The sequence below is a fragment of the Podarcis vaucheri genome, assembly GCF_965113315.1.
Source record: "Podarcis vaucheri genome assembly, chromosome: 5".
NCBI lineage: Eukaryota > Metazoa > Chordata > Lepidosauria > Squamata > Lacertidae > Podarcis > Podarcis vaucheri.
In genome coordinates this window covers 78997150-79017106 of record NC_138763.1, presented here as the reverse complement: position 1 = coordinate 79017106, position 19957 = coordinate 78997150, and the positions used below count along the sequence as shown (strand labels likewise).

Sequence of the window (19957 nt, the reverse complement as noted above, 5' to 3'; positions counted from 1 at the left end):
GTGACCCCATGACAGGCATAGCAAGGTCAAGCGCAAATCCCCATTTCAGGGAGGGTGGGCGGGTGATCCAATGCACTCAGCAAAAGAGGACGCTCAAAGCTGCGTGCCCAGTATTTAAAACCTTTTAGCCCAACCCCCAAATTGGCAACATCAAAATCTCCCCAGAAACACACACACCCAATCATAGCCTGTGGCCATCCAACAGATCAGCCCAGCAACAGTGGGGTGGCCTGCTAGACCCCACCGCAACACGTGCTCTCTGCTAGTGAGAACACGCTATATGGAATAGTTGGAGGGCTGGTACAGAAGTCTATGAACTATTAGGCCACCTGGCTATGGTGTTTGACAATCTCTGACAATTGCTACAGCCAGCTGGTGAGTCCCATTTCAGCCTTCTCAATAGTATCTTAGGGGAGCACATTCCTAGGATTGTGAACTCCCAGGATTCACAAACTTTCATTTGCTGGTGGCTGTTTAAATAATAGAAATCATAATCAAAAGTTAAACCGAAAAAATTGTGTTCTGTAGGGTTTAGGTTTTTCGGAAAAGAAATACAGATTAGACAAGGAGCAACAACGGCCGTGCAAATTTGTCATGGTGGTAAGAGCTTCAGGGAGGAAAGCACGCATTTTGTGTATCATGCTTTGCAATGTATCACTGCTTGTTCAGGTGATCCAATATAAATGCAACTTTTTAGCACGTTAGTTACTTTGATTTAGCCATGCTGTGGAAATTGGAACAAAGTGTGTAATAAGACAGCTATAATCAGGATTTGCCAAGGTTTATTAACACCTTATCGGGGCTTTGGAAGGCTCACTGCAAACCCACTCTTTATTTGCATTATCTCACTTCATGAAATTTGAAAACAATCTAAGCTAAGGCACCCAGCGCGGCTCATTAGCTTTCCCAGAACACCAGCATTTGAAAGGACATCAGAAGAATAAATCAACTATGTGTAATTTTTTAAAGGTGTATGATTAATATATTTACATTTGAGATTCAGATTTTAATTATTTAGCTGCCTGTGTGACAGATACATAATGATTATTGGTGACTTCTACATGAATGTCATGCATAGCTGGTTCTTTTTTTGTAGTTGAGTTATTCTTTGGCAACAGAGTAGATGCAATGCTCTAGACTTTGATTTAACTGCTTTATGAAGCGCTATTGGTAATTGTTAGACAAGTTTGGTTTTCCTGATACTCGTATGGGAGTAGCCCCCTTTCCTCCTGGCCTTTTGTGAAAGCTGCTATCCTTTTACTGATTCCTCGTTGCTACAGGTCTCCTTCACATGCCCAATGGAATGGGAGCCACTTCCCTGGAGAGAGATTCCATGTTGCTTGTAATGTGTGTGGATGAAACAACGATATGTGCAGAACCAATTAACCTGGTTTCTTTCATTATATTGCATTTTTATATGTTATCATTATATGTCATAATATTTGATAAATGGAATGCAACCATATTTCCCTGCATATGATAACTGACATGTAATGGTCCTTAGTACTGTATAGTATTTAATAGCTGACATGTATTTTCCATCTGAAATCCTTTGACTGGTAACCTGCCAATTTTTTTCATCATGTGACATTAAATTGACAGTTGGAAGAAATCAAGAGATCTAAAACAGCAGAATTTGAGTTCTGAAGTAACTTGTTCAAAATTAAGAACAATCCACGTTTTGCATTTGGAATTTAGCATGCAGAATTTTAATAGCGAAATTTGGTGGACCTCCAGCCCCTTATGTTCATACAGAGCTAAAGGCATTTTTCGTTGTTTGACACTCCTATGACTCTTTACTGGTTTGAAAGTTTAAGGCTATCACACAGCATCTTGAACAGATATCCTCATTGGAGGACTAATGATAAGCAACATTGTAATAATAATAATAATAATAATAATAATTATTATTATTATTATTATTATTATTATTATTATTATTATTATTATTAATCCCCCCCCCCGCCGCCCATCTGGCTTCCCCAGACACTCTGGGCGGCTTCCAATCAAGTGTTAAAAACAATACAGCATTAAATATTACAAACTTCTCTAAACAGGGCTGCCTTCAGATGTCTTTTAAAGAGAAGATAGCTGCTTATTTCCTTCACATCTGAAGGGAGGACGTTCCACAGGGCGGGTGCCACTACCGAGAAGGCCCTCTGTCTGGTTCCCTGTAACCTCACTTCTCGCAATGTGGGAACCGCCAGAAGGCCCTCGGCACTGGATCTCAGTGTCCAGGCTGAATGATGGGGGTGGAGACGTTCCTTCAGGTATACGGGACTGAGGCCGTTTAGGGCTTTAAAGGTCAGCACCAACACTTTGAATTGTGCTCAGAAACGTATTGGGAGCCAATGCAGATCTCTTAGGACCGGTGTTATGTGTTCCCGGCAGCCACTCCCAGTCACCAGTCTAGCTGCCGCATTCTGGATTAATTGCTATAGAGGTAGTAAAATCAATCAACCACCTGAAAGCGCACAGTGGGATTCATTTAGGCTAGATTCCACTGCACCAGGTGCCCATGACCACTAAACTTGTATGGATAGTGTCAACATTTTATATAGTTTAGTCACCAAGAGGCACTGAAGCTAGTTATATCTGAGTGTGAAACAGTTATGTCCTGAGACTCCTTGTGATGTAAGTACATACCATATTTTCCCATGTATTGGATGAGGTTTTTTGACACAAAAATCATGTCAAAAAACTGGGGTTGTCTAATACATGGATAGTGGCATGAGGGGAGAGTTGCCGCTGCGCACAGGGAGCGATCTGGTGGTGCTGGCTAGTGGTGCGCAGCTTCTCCCAATACTGCAGCGATCTGGTGGCGTCTGCTGGCAGCGCGCAGCTTCCTCCAATGCCGCTGCGCACGGGAAACACTCCCTACCTGTGCGCTGGAAATGATCTAGGGAGTGTTTCCTGCTTACAGCTGCTTGTGGGGATAGTCTCAACAACTTTGGGCCATCTCCCCTTATTTTGTTAAAACTGAGTCCCCCAAAATATGGGGGGTGTCTTATACACAGGGGGCATCTAATAGACGGAAAAGTACGGTACATATTGAGCTGGAGTTCTGAATATTCAGCTTCCACCTCCTATCACAAGCTGATGTCAGTCCCTTATTTCAGATTCATCAAGTGATAATAGAGTCATGGAAATTTCTTTCTTGAACAGTAATGAACCCGGATCATAATCTGAGGCCCTTCTTTATGCACCTCCTCCATGATAGGTCTGGAGGGGTGGCAACATGATAAGAGGCCTTTTCTGCAGTGGCTCCCCATTTGTGAAAATCTCTCCCCGGGGAGGCTCGCCTGGTGCCTTTGTTACATATCTTGAGGCGCCAGGCGAAAACATTCATCTTCTTCCAGGCCTTTGGCTAATTAAACAACCTTTTAAACTGTGTGTGGAAGGGCTGTTGTTTTTGTTTGTTACTATGCTATGCATTCTTCTGTTTTTATATTGTAAACTGCCCAATGCTCCTCAGATGAAGGTCACTATAGAAATCTAATAAAAAACAAAACAAAAACTATTAAGATGATCTAACAGTGGAAATGACTGAGTGGATAGTTTGCCATTCATTTTTGAGCCCACTTAATCTGTGATCTCTGACTGCATTGTCATGTTTATAAAGTACTGTTTCTGTAGCCTCTGTGCATGTTTTCACATAACTTTGCCATATAACTGAAAACTTTTCCTCCCCATTTTTCCTTTTCATTTAATGTGTCCCTCACACTGTGATTGGGAAATCACACAATTTTTACTCCTGTATGTTTCATTTAATTTGCCTTTTCAAAATGTTCTATCACTTAGAAAATGCTTGTCAGTGGAAATTACTGTTCAAGAAAGAAACCTACATGACTCCTTTATCACTTGATGAATCTGAAATAAGGGGCTGAAATCAGCTTGTGATTGGAGGCACCGTTTGGGAGGAAGCTGAATAATCAGAACTCCAGCGCAATATGTGTACAACTTTCTCAATAATGTGTGATATTTATATTGTGTGTTACATCGCAAGTGGCCTCAGAGTGTTTGACAATCTGCAATTTAGGATGACAACCATGGGAAGAGCTGGGTTTCATTACTGAGGAGGGGAGCTATGTAGCCAGAGTGGGAAGTGGAGACAGAAGATAACTGTTCTAAAAGAAAGTGCACATCCCAGTCCTTTTTTATATATTTTGTTTGTTGTCATTGGAGCTAGAACTACAGGGGCAGACCCACTCTACCCCCCGGAATGCCTCAGCAGTTTTTAAGAAATCCCTCCAAAATATAAAAGCCACACCCACTTTCCTGTCCAACACACACTTTATTCTCCTGTCTGACAAGCTCTGAAAACATTTCTGGCAATCTGTTGCTCTCTGACTGGTTGAGTCTCTGCAACCAGTTGTAATCCAGAAGAATAACTATTGCAAAGAGGTCTCTCCCAAGTGTCTCTAAGCAGAAAACAACAACTGTGACTGATCAGGCTGGCTGAAATTGAGCCCTACATGGAAAGGCTCCTATTCCAGCTCCCAGTACGTTTCCGAGCACAATTCATAGTGTTGGTGCTGACCTTTAAAGCCTTAAACGGCCTCGGTCCTCTATACCTGAAGGAGTGTCTCCACCCCCATCGTTCAGCTTGAGGGCCTTCTCTGTAGTGGTGCCCGCGCTGTGGAACACCCTCCCATCAGATGGGAAGGAAATAAGCAGCTATCCTATCTTTAAAAGACCTCTGAAGGCCGCCCTGTTCAGGGAAGTTTTAAATATTTAATACTGTACTGTTTTTAACACTTGATTGGGAGCCGCCCAGAGTGGTTATTATTTATTTATTTATTTATTTATTTATTTATTTTCTGTTGTTACGAGACCTTTCCAGCAATCTCAGGGATGGCTTTATAGGGCTGTCTTGAAGAGCCTGTTCAGTACATTTTCCTAAAGCATGCTTCCTCAAACTCAGCCCTCCAGGTGTTTTGAAACTACAATTCCCACCATGCCTGACCACTGGTCCTGCTAGCTAGGGATCATGGGAGTTGTAGGCCAAAAACATCTGGAGGGCCGAGGTTGAGGAAGCCTGCCCTAAGGCCACACTCACACCTCAAAACACATTCTGTGTAGCTAGCCAGGAGAAGGTTGTGGCTGCTTGTTTGTGTCCCACCCTGCCATGGGCCAGGAGTCAGCTTCGCCTGTTGAAAAGCAGCCTGAAGGGGGAGAAGGCAGAGTGACTCCACCTGCAACTTATCAGTTTTCAAGGACAAGGAGGAAAAGGCCCTGATGAGAACCAGCTGGCTCCAGCCTTCTTAAGCAAAGCTTCCAGCAGCTGCAAGATACTGGTAACAACACTTGTATTTCCTGGCCCTACTTTGCTGCTTCCTGGTCGTTTTGATCCTTGACCCCCTGGTCACTGGAATCCCTGGCCCCTGGAGCATCTGACCACATGGATTGCTGTTTGCCCAACCCTAGGACTCGACCTAACTTCGGATGCTGACTCTGCCTCCAGGCAAGTACACCTCAGAGATTCTTCTGGCTGGCTGGACTTCCACTCCATTGTTCTCTGCACATGGTTGCTCAGTAATGAGACTATGACCCCCCCCCCCCAATTTGCAAAGAAAGCACATTGGTAGAGAGAGTGTACATTTTTCTATGCTATCTGTTTTTTCCTTGCTCACTTGCAATTATTTTTGTGAAAATGGGAGAAGGATTGGGACAAAATGGAAGGTGGCTTCTATGTATATTGCAACTTTCAAGTCTTTCTATAGGAACTGTAGGTTTGTGTGTGTTTCTGGGTTTCAGAGAAATACAGAACTTTTGCATTCCTGTTATCAAATACAAACTGAGGCTTCTCATTGGTGAGACAGGGGCAGGTTGAAAGGTGTGGGACAGAAAAGTTGCTTATGCTTGGGTGGGAGGAGGAGGTGTGCCCCAGTAGGCTAGCTTCCACGGTCCCACACTCTGTGGCATGGCACTAATATGAGAAGGCTGGTACTACCATTCTTATTCCTGTTAGAGAGCAAACAGGATGGAGTGCTTCTTCCTGTACCTTAATCCTCTTGAAGACTTTATAATAATGGTGCCAACATAAACTGCCTTGGCCCAGAATACACGAAGGAGCATCTCCACCCCCACTGTTCAGCCCGGACACTGAGGTCCAGCTCCGAGGGCCCTGCGAGAAGTGAGGTTACAGGGAACCAGGCAGAGGGCCTTCTCGGTAGTGGCGCCTGCCCTGTGGAACGCCCTCCCATTAGATGTCAAGGAAATAAGCAACTATCTGACTTTTTAGAAGGCATCTGAAGACAGCCCTGTTTAGGGATGTTTTTAATGTTTGATGTTTTATCGTGTTTTTAAAATTCTGTTGGGAGCCTCCCAGAGCAGCTGGGGAGGCCCGGCCAGATGGGTGGGGTATAAGTAAAAAATATTATTATTATTAATGATTGTTATTAATTCAAAGATCTGTGCCCACTAGAGATGGGGCCATTTTTCAACAGATGGCAAAACCAAAAATGATGAACAGGTGGAGGGGGAGATATGCATCCTGATAATCTTGCTGTTTTGGAAAGAATGGACAAGAGCACTCTCCTCTCACCAATGCAACAATGGCACTCAACAGCACCAGCTCATCAAAAGGAGACACACACACACACACACACACACACACACACACACACAACCTCAACACAGCAGGCAAATTCCTGAAGATCATTGATTGCTGGCAGAAGTTGCTTTGGCAGGCGGGGCGGGGCGGGGGGAGGTTATGCCACCCTGCTGCAACAGAATGTTCCAAATATTGACCCTTGTACTGTTTACATTATTTACCCCTGAACTGTGTGCATGAAAAGTAGGCAATCTTTTGCCCCCAAGGGCCATATGCAGTGGTTGGGGTCTGCATCCCAGCAGACACTGTATGCTGGGGGACATTCTCATTCTCACAGAGAGAGATATTGCTGGCTATGATGGAAGAGAAGATAGGCTTTCCCCCACTGCTGTTGCACTCCCCTCATCCCTTCACATAGCTGTTTGGTAGGCTGTGGCACATGAAGCTGGCTTCCCCCCACATACCTTCCTCTTTGCTACAGTTGTGCTAGAGAAGCATTGAAACCCGAAAGCATCAGTAGCCAAGTCAACGCAGAGGAGTTGGGGCAGAGCAGGGGCAACACAATGGGGAAAGAGAAAGCGGAATCAATTAAATCGGAGGGAAACTGGCAATAGCGTTGGCAGCAAGATTCTGCAACAAATTCAGTATTGGTGGTAACAATGGCAACAGGCAATTGGGAAGAGGAAGACAAATCGAGCATGGAATACTGGGGTGGAATGAGGGGTTCTGTGCCTCTACCCTGTGACGCCTCATGGAGTGTATGAATTGGAGCTTAATGATGCTGAATTGTGTGAGTTGATTGCTGAATTGTGTGCACTGGTTCCAATGAACACAATGCGTGTTTGATGAAATTAAGGTTATTTCTGTGGTGATTAATTTCTGTGATGGTTCATTAGCACATGCAGACCATCACTTGAACATGTATGAATAGGTTGTAAGCCAACACTTAGTATGATCTACTTGAGTGTGCCTTTGTGTCCATCACCCCTCAAAAAAAAGGGCCTCTTTTTAAAGGCTGTGTTTATATAAGGAAAAATGTATTATATATCCAGAGACTTTTAAGCAGAAGAATCTTCTCTTTTGTAATGTCCATGCTTTGAGTATATACACTCACAATTGCAACAAGGGTAAGTGTTATTTAAATAGGACTGCTGTTAAATTGTAATTTGCATGTCTGTTTGCATCGCTTTACCTCCATTTATGTTGTGAGGAGAGCTGAAAGAGAATTATGGTCTGTAGCCCATGGAGTAATTGTTCGTATGAGTATTACCTAACTTAGCATTCCTTCCCTGTTTTTGAATTTTCAAAAACTGTTTAGATTAAGCTATCAGAGCACAAAATATATACCATCTGAGCCTTCATGCTCTGCTAACTTCCAAAGTGACTGAATGGATTTTCTTCAAACTTTCCAAACAAAAATTTACCTGTGAGCAGCCTGAACTCAAGAAAGGTAAAACGAAGTAACTGTGTTCCTGCTGCTAGTCAAAATATCTTGGTAAAAGTGAAAAATAGAGGCCTCTTAAAGGTACATGTTTACTTTTAAGGCTTCTCTAATTCTTATGTTTTCCTCTTATAGGGAATAGTTACCTTTAACTTTTTAATGGGACGCGGGTGGCGCTGTGGGTTAAACCATAGAGCCCAGGACTTGCCGATCAGAAGGTTGGCGGTTCGAATCCCCACAACGGGGTGAGCTCCCATTGCTCGGTCCCTGCTCCTTCCAACCTAGCAGTTTGAAAGCACGTCAAGTGCAAGAAAATAAATAGGTACCGCTCCAGCGGAAAGGTAAACGGCATTTCCGCGCGCTGCTCTGGTTCGCCAGAAGCGGCTTAGTCATGCTGGCCACATGACCCGGAAGCTGTCTGCGGACAAACATCAGCTCCCTCGGCCAATAAAGCGAGATGAGCGCCGCAACCCCAGAGTCGGCCATTACTGGATCTAATGGCCAGGGGTCCCATTACCTTTAACTTTTACCTATAGAGAATGGGGGGGGGATAAGATAGCTTTTCCTTTTAATAACTTACAATTTTTAATAGCTATCTGTTATCTCACACTTTCCTTGGATTCTTGAGGCCTTGACTACATGAAAATACATTTGAAATGTTTTGCTTAATTGATTTGTCTGTTAAAATCAGATTATTAACTAAACAACATTTCACTCAGTGATAACACTTTTCAATAGTAAATAGTCTCTTGCTGTTTAAAAGAAGCATTTGGATGTTAATGGTCTGAACATTTTGAAAAGTGCAATTTATTTTACATGTATGATCACTTGACCTGTGTTCAGTCCTTAATTCGGCATCAGAAGTTACTGAATTCTCTGTCGCCTTCCCCTACCTAAATTGTGAATGCTTTCATATTTCTGGGTTGAAGCTACCCTTTGCCTTCTGCAGGTGGAAAGGGTTCTTCCATCCATTGAAGACTTTTGATCTGGCAGAGATATCTTGCTGGCAGAGAGGGAAAGAGATGTTTTTGGCTGAATTCCCATTCTCTTTTCAGCTGGCAGTATATCTATAAAAGGGTGCCAGGGTTGAAAGGGAAGGAAGAAATTGGCAGAATAATCCTATTCAAGGGATGCTCTTACTTATGGGAGGAAAATCTGGATTCAATCCACAGTCCTGACCACCTTGCTCAGAATGTCTCACTCTGAGGAAGGCTCCCCATGGCTGTTTTTGAGAGCAAAGCAAGGAGGCAGGGGAGGCAGAGAGACTACCACCATTAAATCACTTGTAAAATGTAAGTAAGTAGGGAGTGAAGAGGAAATGGGGCTGGTGAGCTGGAAGCAGTGGCATAGCTTGGGGGGTGCAGGGGGGACTGGCTGCACCGGGCACAACATCGGGGGGGGGGGGGGCGCTCGCGCTCGCAGCTCTCTGCCCCTACCTGGCTCACTCAGGGTTAGGGGGCGCAAATTACTTGCCTTGCCCCGGGTGCTGACAACCCACGCTACGCCACTGGCTGGAAGAGGAGGCGACATCACTCAGCACCTCGTGTGTTCTCTTGCTTCTGTTTTGCTTTTAGTGAATTTCAGAGGCTGAGGCAGATGGGGGCAGCTCTTTGGAAATGTTGGAGAAATTTGAAATTGACTGGATTTTCAAAAATTCACTCTGGCATTTTGAAATGTTGATTTTAACATCTGTTTCCTGGAGCTAGTCTTCCCTTGAGTTTAGAAGTTCTTCTTACCTATCAGTTCTATGGTTCTTTTAGAATCATAGAATTATATTGCTGGAAGGAAACTAGGAGATCTTTTTTTTTCCAGAGCTGAAGAGCCATTACTGGGAAATGTAAAAAATATAAAATCAAAATAGGGATTTGTTTGTTTGTTTATTTGTAAATTGCAGGAAGAATTCTCTTGATATTTTCCTCTAAATTTGTTTTATCTCTGTCCTACAGCCCTTACTTTTATCAATAGCTAATTTATTACACTGGTTTTACAAGGTTGTTCTCTTACGGGGTTAAGTTGATAAAAGGCAAACCCTTTGGCTCTTATGGTACCTTGTACTCCGACTAAAGCTGACATAAGTGGTCAGTGAATCACCTTTTAAAATTCAGGAATGATTGCCAGTTTTTAATTAACAGAGCAGCAATCAATATTGCCATTCATTTCAATTTACTTCATACCAATAGGGATGTCAGAAAGTGATCAGGTTGGGAATTATGTTTACAGTGTTTAATGGTGCGGTTCACTAGAAGTGCTAATTAACCGCCAAATGGTACTCACTGCCCTTTAGTAACAAGTCTTTTAACTTTCCTATTCAAAAGAAGTAATTGTGCCATTTCTCAGGACTGCTGCAATGTCTTACCAATAGACCAGCTCCATTAATCATACTAATGCAGAGTAAGTGATTTCAGGCTTATGTTTTAATCATTTTTTTAGTTGGCTTATTGTATGTGCAACATGCCCTTCGTTCACTCCTTTGTGCATGCATATTATTGTACCCAGGTAGTAAGAGAAGAGAATTTAATCATTTTTAGTATTGCCAGGACGTAGTCAGCATATAACACAGAGATTATTTAAACATGTTTATTAGCTTATTAACAAGCTTTTAATATTCAATGTTTGTGTGTCTGAATACCAGTGGTCGGTTGCACTGCCCACCCATGGTGAACTGATGAGGACTAAGCTGCAACTTCCCCAGTTTTAATTGTAACATTCTAAAAAGAAGCTAATTTGGTGGGCTAGAAATTAGGCTTTACAGGTATAGTGGTACCTTGGTTTACGAACTTAATCCGTTCCGGAACTCTGTTCTTAAACCAAGGCATGCTTTCCCATAGGAGCAGGGGACTCAATTTACAAATGGAACACACTCAACAGGAAGCAAAACATGTTCTTATTCTAAGGCAAAGTTCACAAACCAAAACACCTACTTCCCGGTTTGCAGCGTTCTTAATCCAAGTTGTTCATAAACTAAGCTGTTCTTAAGCCAAGGTACTACTGTACTCACCTTTCTCGTCACAATTCGACACCATTGCTTCCCCTACTGCTGTGTCAGTGTCACATTTTTCCTCCAGCTGCTGCAACTTTCTCCTTGCTGAATTAGTCAGTGGGTGGTGATCTCAGTCTGTTAGGTATCATGCAACTGGCACTACATACCCAATCAAATTGGACTACATGGTAATGTCATTCAGGGAAAATAAGAGAGGTTGAAAGTGAACACTCATGAAAGCAAATCACACATGCGATCCTAACCCATTAGGGTGTCACAATGCCATGTAGCCTAATAATGTCTCGGAGAACAAGCCAAAGGAAAGAATGCTAACAATGTAAAAAACAAAACACGAAAAACAAGAAAACATTTGTTTGTTTGTTTTTCTCCCCCAGAGTGTTGCCAAAAATCATTAAGAAGGGGGTGGGTATTCTTTCAACTGCCAAAAATGTTTGTGGAAAAATATGTGAGTAGTTTTAGCACACCACTAGCATTGACAATTCACAAACAATTTGTCTTCTAGTCAAGAAGCCATTTGCTGTTATCTTAATTCCAAACAATGTGCAAAGTTTATTAACCATCTGGCTTAATTCCATGTATCCCTGCTTTATTAACCATCTGGGTTAATGCAATGTATCCCTGCATTTTAATCTCAACACAATGGATTTTACTGAGATTAATCCTACGGGTGGATTTCTAGCCTTATTTTGCCTTTGATTAAAATGAAACAATTTAGCTTCCCCCCCCTCAAGTTTTAACAAAATGGTTCAACATTGTGTAAACAACACACTGTATGAACAATAAAGTCTATCATAAAATACACTATATTAATATATTAAGTTACTCAATTAACCTAGTGTGAGGAGTTTTGTTTTGTTTTTTTTCAAATAGTGCACATCTACCATGAAGTAAAGAATAGAAACTTCGTTATTTGCGTGTTCAGACCCAGAAACCTCCCCCCTAAATAAATTCACACTTTATTCAAAGTTTAGGTTTGGTTTTTGGCAGAATTTAGGCCACAACTTTATTGATTACAGAAAGTGACTGGTTGCATAGGCTCTGGTTCGACTAGCTCCCTGCCATGCAGGTAGCGCTGACCCAGGGTTCCAGCATAGGTCAGCCAAGGGTGAACACCTGGATAAGTGGAAAGCCGGGCACGGGCTAACTCTGCCACCCAAATGTCCCCTGGACTCAGGCACAGGCACAACCTCCTCTCAGGGGTTGACCAAACCATTGAGTCCCTGGATTCCTTTAACGGAATACCCTTCACACAGGGATGGCGAGAGCGTTCTCCCATCCCTATCACCTGAACCAGAGCCTATCCACAACCTTACAAGTTGTGATGATTTGCTACACGGCAGGCGAAACCCAAATGGCAACAGCCAATCAGCCAAGTGGGGGAAATTCCTGCCGTGCCCCTGTCCCAGTGACAGGTGACACACAACAGCATAGTAAGTTCAAGCACAACAGGCTCTAAAAATAGGTAGAGGTGGGTGGGTGTTCCGAATGCACGCGCCGCAAGAGGAAGCGCTGGGTCACGTGCATGGGCATAAATAGGTCCCTCAAACCGTTTGAACTGTGTCCCATTGGCCAGATTGTACCCAGCTTCGAGGGACCTACCAATCGGGTGTTGTGGCTTACCAATTGAACCCACCCACAACACAGGGTGCCTGTTGTCCAGGTCTCACCGCAATACGTGCCCTCTTTAAGGGAGGACCCGATTAACTAGCAAAAAAACCAGTTAAATGGATTGGGATATGTATAGAAATATGTATAGAATTTGGCTGCTCAGTGACCCTGTTTGATTACAGGAGAGCTAGTAATAGAACACTACATGAAGAAATTTTAAACAGAATTATTTAGTACTTTCACACTGAAAGAGATAAAAATAATATAACGTATGGCTGAGGTATGCACTAATAGACGTTTATAGCTTGTGGATTTGTATGCATGCTTAAGAGAATAGGCTGCTCATATATATATTGTAGGCTGATAAATTACATATTGTTGGCATCCATCTGTCTCGGGAGACAACTGAGGAATGTGCCTTTGGGGGTGAAGTCGAAATGTTGGAAGGTTACAGCCTGCTGTGGCTGTAGAGGCACAGGTGGGTTTCTTTCTTTCTTTCTTTCTTTCTTTCTTTCCTGGTGCAGAAGTTCAGTCTACTTGTTGAGTGATACTCTCAGCTCCAAGCACCCATTGAAGCAGGCAGGAAGTGGAGGGTCAGCATTTTATTAATTGGGGCCACCTGGCTTAAGGTGGGCAGTAGCTGACCAATTATATAAGATGATAAATTATAAAAAAGGAACTGTGCTGTGATTCTGTTATATGTGCGTTTATGTTATACATACTGCTGGGGTCCTGTCTGGTTAATCAGGTGTTTCATTCCATTTACTGATTTATCAACTAAATATTGCAGCTCTAGAGCCAGTGCCAGCTTTCCTTCTTTGCCTGCGTGACTCAGATTTCCTCCTCTTTCTGCCACCCTCCCAACCATTCTTTGAGAGCTCTGTATACTTCCAGAGGAACTTACCGTAGGCCCCCAACATCACTCTCCCCTTGTTTGCAGTCTTGGGATGGATCTAAAAACAGGGGGGAAATAAGTCAGAAATTAGATTGTTTTAACAAAAGGAAAAAATATCTATGGAAAATCACGTATTAAAATTTTCTGCTCTCTGGCACCATCTTCATACTACAGTCAAATCACTGTTTCTTTACTAATGTAGCTGAGTCCTTACTCTGCTGTTGCCCGTTCCTGTGTGGTCATTTTACTGAGGTAAAAAGCAGTGCCTTTGTGACATCATCAATCATTGCACCAATCCACTTTCTTGCTTCAGGCCTCTTTGTTCTTTAACTTGGTTGGTTACTAGGCATTCATGAAGGTGAGTTGAAGGTTGCAGGGTGGTGTGATAATCATTAGTTTCACAAGGAAATTCCCCAGAAAGCAGGTGAAATTAGTTCATTTCTCCCATGTAGTTACTTATGATGCCCAGAACTCAACAATTACTTGTTCCAGGAAGACATATTTACTTTTCCCATTCCAGTGATGTGCTTTGGGAAGAGGACTGACTTGCTCACAGATGCATTCACTAACAACTGGAACCTTACTGCTAATACAGTATCAATACAGATCACCAACTTAAGTGACTGACAGTCCAAGGTTTGATAGTGGAGACTCTGTAGTCTCTATAGTATGGGGGAAGGGGAATTAAATGTTGATCCAGACACCCCGGGTGGCTTCCAGCAAATTAAAACATCAAAAACAGTAAACATCTGCCTTCAGATGTCTTCTAAAAGTCAGATAGTTGTTTATTTCCTTAAGATCTGATGGGAGGGCATTCCACTGGGTGGGCGCCTTCTGCCCCATATCTCTCACTATTCTGGAGGGTGCGCCTGTCCTCAGGGGGAGGTTTATTGTGTCTGCAGGGAAGGAGGATGCAGAAGGTAGGGTAGATAGACAAAAAACAAATCCCTGCTTTGCATGGGCAAAAGTGCTCTGCTCCACCGTTGGATACATCCTAACAAACCTATACAATAGTACCTTAGGTTACAGATGCTCCAGGTTACAAACGCTACAGGTTACAGACTCCGCTAACCCAGCAATAGTACCTCTGGTTAAGAACTTTACCTCAGGATGAGAACAGAAATTGTGTGGCAGCTGCGGGAGGCCCCATTAGCTAAAGTGGTATCTCAGGTTAAGAACAGTTTCAAGTTAAGAACAGAGCTCCAGAACTAATTAAGTTCTTAACCCAAGGTACCACTGTACTAAAAGTGCATACAGAAATCTTATGTGTCAGACCCTAAAGGCAATATTAGAATACTCCGCGCACCCCCCCCAAAAAAAGACCTTAAAACTGAAGTCTACTTCATGAGGAGCTCATTACCAAATCTGAGAAGAACATTTGTAAAAATAAAAAAATAAAATAAAATCCTGCTAGATAGAAGGGACTTCAAGTAGGGCCAGTCTCACCCAATTATTTGTCTGGGACTTGTCACTGGCACCAGATCATTTGTGAGCAGCTGTAAATCACACAGTGCTAAACTTAGAACTAAAGATGCATTTTTGTTACCTAGGTTTGTTTCTGATTATGTTTATGCATCCTGTATGTATAAATTATTACCTGATTGGGTCTTCCATCTAATCACTGAGGAATGAGACTTCGAGGTGTTCAGGCAGTACTTGTCATTATTTAAAATGTCAATAGCAGGAACTGACATGTTTACTGTCAGGGCTTTCTGTGCTATTAAAGCTTGCGGTGATTTTCACTGCCCCCTTCCCAATTTCCCCACTCCCTCCAACATTATTGATTTATTGATTAAGTGGCAAAATGTTATGCCCAGTGATCAAATTGGTCAATTATGTACATCCACGGAAAGCAGTAAAAATGCTGAATGCTTTACTGGAGGCAGAGGAAGCTTAGATATTGCCTATGGTTTAAAGAAAGCTATCAGGACTCTAAATTTGAAATTCTTCCTTCAATATTAACTACTGGGTATGAAATTAAAAATAGGATATCTGTGGGTTTGTTGCCGTTAACGTTTCCATTTTATAATTTCTAAATCCAGAATCTTGGGTAGTTAAAGATTTCAAGAAATGGCAAAATACAGAATGATTCATGATGCCATTCTGTCCATTGAGGTCACAATTGAGGAAGGAAGAAGGCCTCCACATTTCCAATATTTTCAAATTAATATTTTCAATACAAAAATATGTGGAAGTCAAGAAAGAGAGAACATTATAATTATATCTCATTTGGATAAAGGCATAATTGCAAGATTCTATGACATTTGGTTAACTTTGGATCAGAAGCAGAATACATCTAGGAGAAAATTGGTTTAAGATTTGGATAAGAGATTAACCAGGTGACAATGGAACTGGGTTTGGGACAACTTCCATTCCAATATAATTTCAGCAGACCTAAAGGAGAACTATTCTAAAACCCTCTAGCAGTGGTATTTAAAACATTACAAGATGAATAAAATACACAAGTTAGGTAAAGAGGTAAAGGGACCCCTGACCATTAGGTCCAGTCGTGACCGACTCTGGGGTTGCGGCGCTCATCTCGCTTTATTAGCTGAGGGAGCTGGCATATAGCTTCCGGGTCATGTGGCCAGCATGACTAAGCCGAACAATGGGAGCTCACCCCGTCGCGGGGATTCGAACCGCTGACCTTCTGATTGGCAAGTCCTAGGCTCTGTGGTTTAACCCACAGCGCCACCCGCGTCCCACCATGCATGTACAGGGGATTAAGAGATGATAGCCTGAAGGATTCACATGCTGCTGTCATAATCATAGAAACATAGACTTGTACAGTGGGAAGAGGCCAGCCATCCCCATCATCATCATCATCATCATCATCAATGCCATCTGTGCATATGGTAATTTACACAGTGAAAAGCAATCATTTACAATGCTATTTAAATCCAATATATCCCTAAACACCAAATGAGAAGACTAAAAGGAGGAGTGTGGTAGCCTTTGAGCATACATGTTAGCATCTGAGAGGCATCTGCCTAGACAGTCTGGAAACAAATTCTGGGTCAGGAGGATGAACTTTTGACTGCATCCACTACGCGCTCAAATTTTGATGGATATAGGAAGAGAGAGAGAGAGAGAGAGAGAGAGAGAGAGATGAGCACACTGAATTGCAGCTTGAAGGAAGATTTAATTCCTTCGTTGCAATTGCCAAATCTTTCAAACCCCGATTTTCAAGCAGTGGTACTTTTTTGTACATTGGCTGTGCTATAATGGATACAGTGCTAGAATAGGGAGACCTGGGCTTTAGTACTGCCCAGCCATGAAACTCATTGTGTGGGGCTTCACCAGTCACAATTTCACAGCCTACCTTATTGCACAAAATGGTTTTAAATACAAAGTATGGTGGTATCCAGTGTGCTCCCTTACAATTACAACTCCTACCATCCCTAGCTGGTCAGGGATGATGGGAATTGTAGTCCAAAAACAGCTGGAGACCCAAGTTTGGGAAACACTGCCCTACACTAACAACAGACATCCACCAGCAGAACTGGGGAAGGGGGGGGCAATTTCTGGTAATGCTGTGCCAAAATCTGTCCTCCAGGTTCTCAAAAGTTTTCTTCCCCTTCAAAAGATTTCCTGCCTCTTTTTCATGGCACTTTAGAATCTAATCAAAATTTCTTTATAACTCAACAGCTTACGCTATCATTGCAAGGTTGCTGTGGGCCGTGTTTCCCCCCTCTTTCCATTAAATGTTTAACCAGAGCTCTGCAGCCTCCCCGGATGCTATGCTTCCTGATCTGAAAGAGCCCCATGGGGCAAGTTCCCTCCTGCTGTGAGCTTTTATCAAAGCCTGGAAAGCCAGAGAGACTGGGTACCAACTGTCTGAAACTAGTGGGGTCACTGATGTTTTTAGAGGAAGCTCTTCCTTTATCTTTAAAAAAAGTCTTTTTAAAAAGTAAATAAATAAATGTATATTAAAAAAAAACCCAACGAAGTGGAAAATCAACCACTTGGTGTCATGAGTGCAACAGGCAGCCTTGTCATCTTCTCCTTAAAGCCCTGTTGTTGGTATTATTACTATTTATTAAATTTATATACAATTGTATTCTAAATCAAAGTAAAGTTATCGCACCATAGCAAAGCCTTCAAATTATGCTTGGTGGTAGAGTGGTCAGCCAAAGCTAAAACCAATTCGGTCATTTGGGTAATCAGTGAAGCAATTATATAAATACAGTGGTACCTTGGGTTAAGTACTTAATTCATTTTGGAGGTCCGTTCTTAATCTGAAACTGTTCTTAACCTGAAGCACCACTTTAGCTAATGGGGCCTCCTGCTGCCGCCGTGCTGCTGGAGCACGATTTCTGTTCCCATCCTGAAGCAAAGTTCTTAACCCAAGGAACTATTTCTGGGTTAGCAGAGTCTGTAACCTGAAGCATCTGTAACCTGAAGCGTATGTAACCCGAGGTACCACTGTACTTTTCTGTGCCCATAGTATACTATACACGTTGGTTTCAGGCATTCAACATTTTTTACCTGCTGCTGCTGAGTGTGTGTGTGTGTGTGTGTGTGTGTGTGTGTGTGTGCCTACACACACACACACACACACACACACACAAATAAGCAAAGATAAGGAGCATAAATAAATACTATTATAGAAGGTTGAAAGCAGTAAAAGGTTGGACATTATCACTGAACTTATTGTTCCAAAACATTACAAAAAATACCCATTTCTCCATAGCCCAGTTAGGCTGATTTATATGTATTCTTTTGGACCAATTTTTTCTCAATTAGTTCAGCTACAGTAGGAGATATGCTCCTCCCCCCCCCATTTTTAGGTATGATAATCTTAGCAGCAGTTAATAGGTTGAACATTGTTTCTTGATCATCTTTCAGAATAACGTATTTTAGATAACCAAGCAGAAATATTTAAGGTTCAAAGGGTACATAGGTTCTGGGGCCACAGCAATTCCCCCCTCCAATTTTTTTGAGGGAGAGGGACCCCTCATTGTTCAGAGGGCACTTGCCTCATCCCCTGGACCTTGCAACTTTGTGGGACATTGCACACATGATGTCAGAAAATCATGACAGACCCCCCTCAATCATTTTGAGAAGCTGGTGTCTCTGAAAGTGTATATGGTATCCTAACATACGAGAGATATTAGCCTGAAGTGATTTCCAAAATATTTCTATTTGAGAACAATTCCTGGAAATATATATGTAATCTGTTTTGTTTAATCCACATCTAAATATTTATCTGACCCTAACTTGTGTAGGGACATAGGTGGCACTGTGGGTTAAACCACAGAGCCTAGGACTTGCCGATCAGAAGGTCGGCGGTTCGAATCCCCATGCCAGGGTGAGCTCCCATTGCTCAGTCCCTGCTCCTGCCAACCTAGCAGTTCGAAAGCACATCAAAGTGCAAGTAGATAAATAGGTACCACTCTGGCGGGAAGGTAAACGGTGTTTCCGTGCGCTGCTCTGGTTCACCAGAAGCGGCTTAGTCATGCTGGCCACATGACCCGGAAGCTGTCTGCGGACAAACGCCGGCTCTCTCGGTCAATAAAACGAGATGAGCGCTGCAACCCCAGAGTCTGTCACAACTGGACCTAATGGTCAGGGGTCTCTTTACCTTTTTACATGCATGGCACTGCTCTGTTCATTTCAATGAACTTAGCAGACTAGAAACTTAATAGCCAGTTCAAGGGCAGATAGAATTTAGTGACAAAGAGTAGCTTTGAATAGAATCCAGTGAAGAGGGAGAGGGAGAGCTACTCCCTCCTCCATAGATTCTCCTGGATCCACTAGGGTTGCATGCACACCATACATTCAAAGCCCATCTTGCACCCCAAAGAATCCCAAAAGCTCACTGAGCTACATAACAAACTACAGATCCCAGCACTCCTGGGGTGGGTGTGTTTTAAGTGTTCCTGGTGTGCATGCAGCCTAATTGTAATAACTGTGCAGCGCGAGCCAGGGAGAAGTCAAGCTCCTTTATTTTTGCCTTTTGCCAGAAGTGTAACTACTGTTGCTAGGTGGCTCCTTTGTGATAGAGAATTGTGAATTGTTTCATTCTAGAACATGACTTCTCCCTAGACTGTAACAGATGTCCTTTGTTTCCCAAAGCAACACTTCCATTTCAGGCCTGTAGAATTTTGCCATTTTTTAATCTGACAGCCCTAGCAATCTCTGTTTTTGGTCTCTCTTGAAGAATATACACATGCTGGTAAATGCTTCATTGAAAAAAAAGGATGTTTTAGGCAACCTCCTTTCTTGTGTGTTCCATTCCAGTGTTTCTTCCAGCCAAACCACTGACACTTGTTTTTGAAGCTGTTCCTTTCAGCATTCAGTATTCTTGTGAGATGTTAGTGTGTAATATGCGCTTTGATCCCTCCCTTAATGGCAGATCCTATATTTTGATTTTTTAGCATTATTTTTAGGTTAAGCCAAATTTAATGGTCAGTTCATACAACCACACACAGCACTTGATTGCTTGATAACCTG

At 42.6% G+C, this 19957-nt stretch overlaps 1 protein-coding gene and 1 long non-coding RNA gene across 7 annotated transcripts in view; one reads left to right on the top strand and one right to left on the bottom strand.

The window, feature by feature from the left end:
• The window catches only part of GRID1 (glutamate ionotropic receptor delta type subunit 1), a 722825-nt gene that overhangs the window by 489619 nt on the left and 213249 nt on the right, over nucleotides 1–19957 (top strand). The gene's annotated exons all lie outside the window — the stretch shown is intronic.
• Nucleotides 8789–13728, bottom strand: LOC309532309. Its single transcript, XR_014219730.1, has 4 exons — nucleotides 13716–13728; nucleotides 13511–13559; nucleotides 10996–11158; nucleotides 8789–9064 (listed from the first exon to the last, which is right to left on the bottom strand). It is a non-coding gene; the product is annotated as an uncharacterized lncRNA (long non-coding RNA).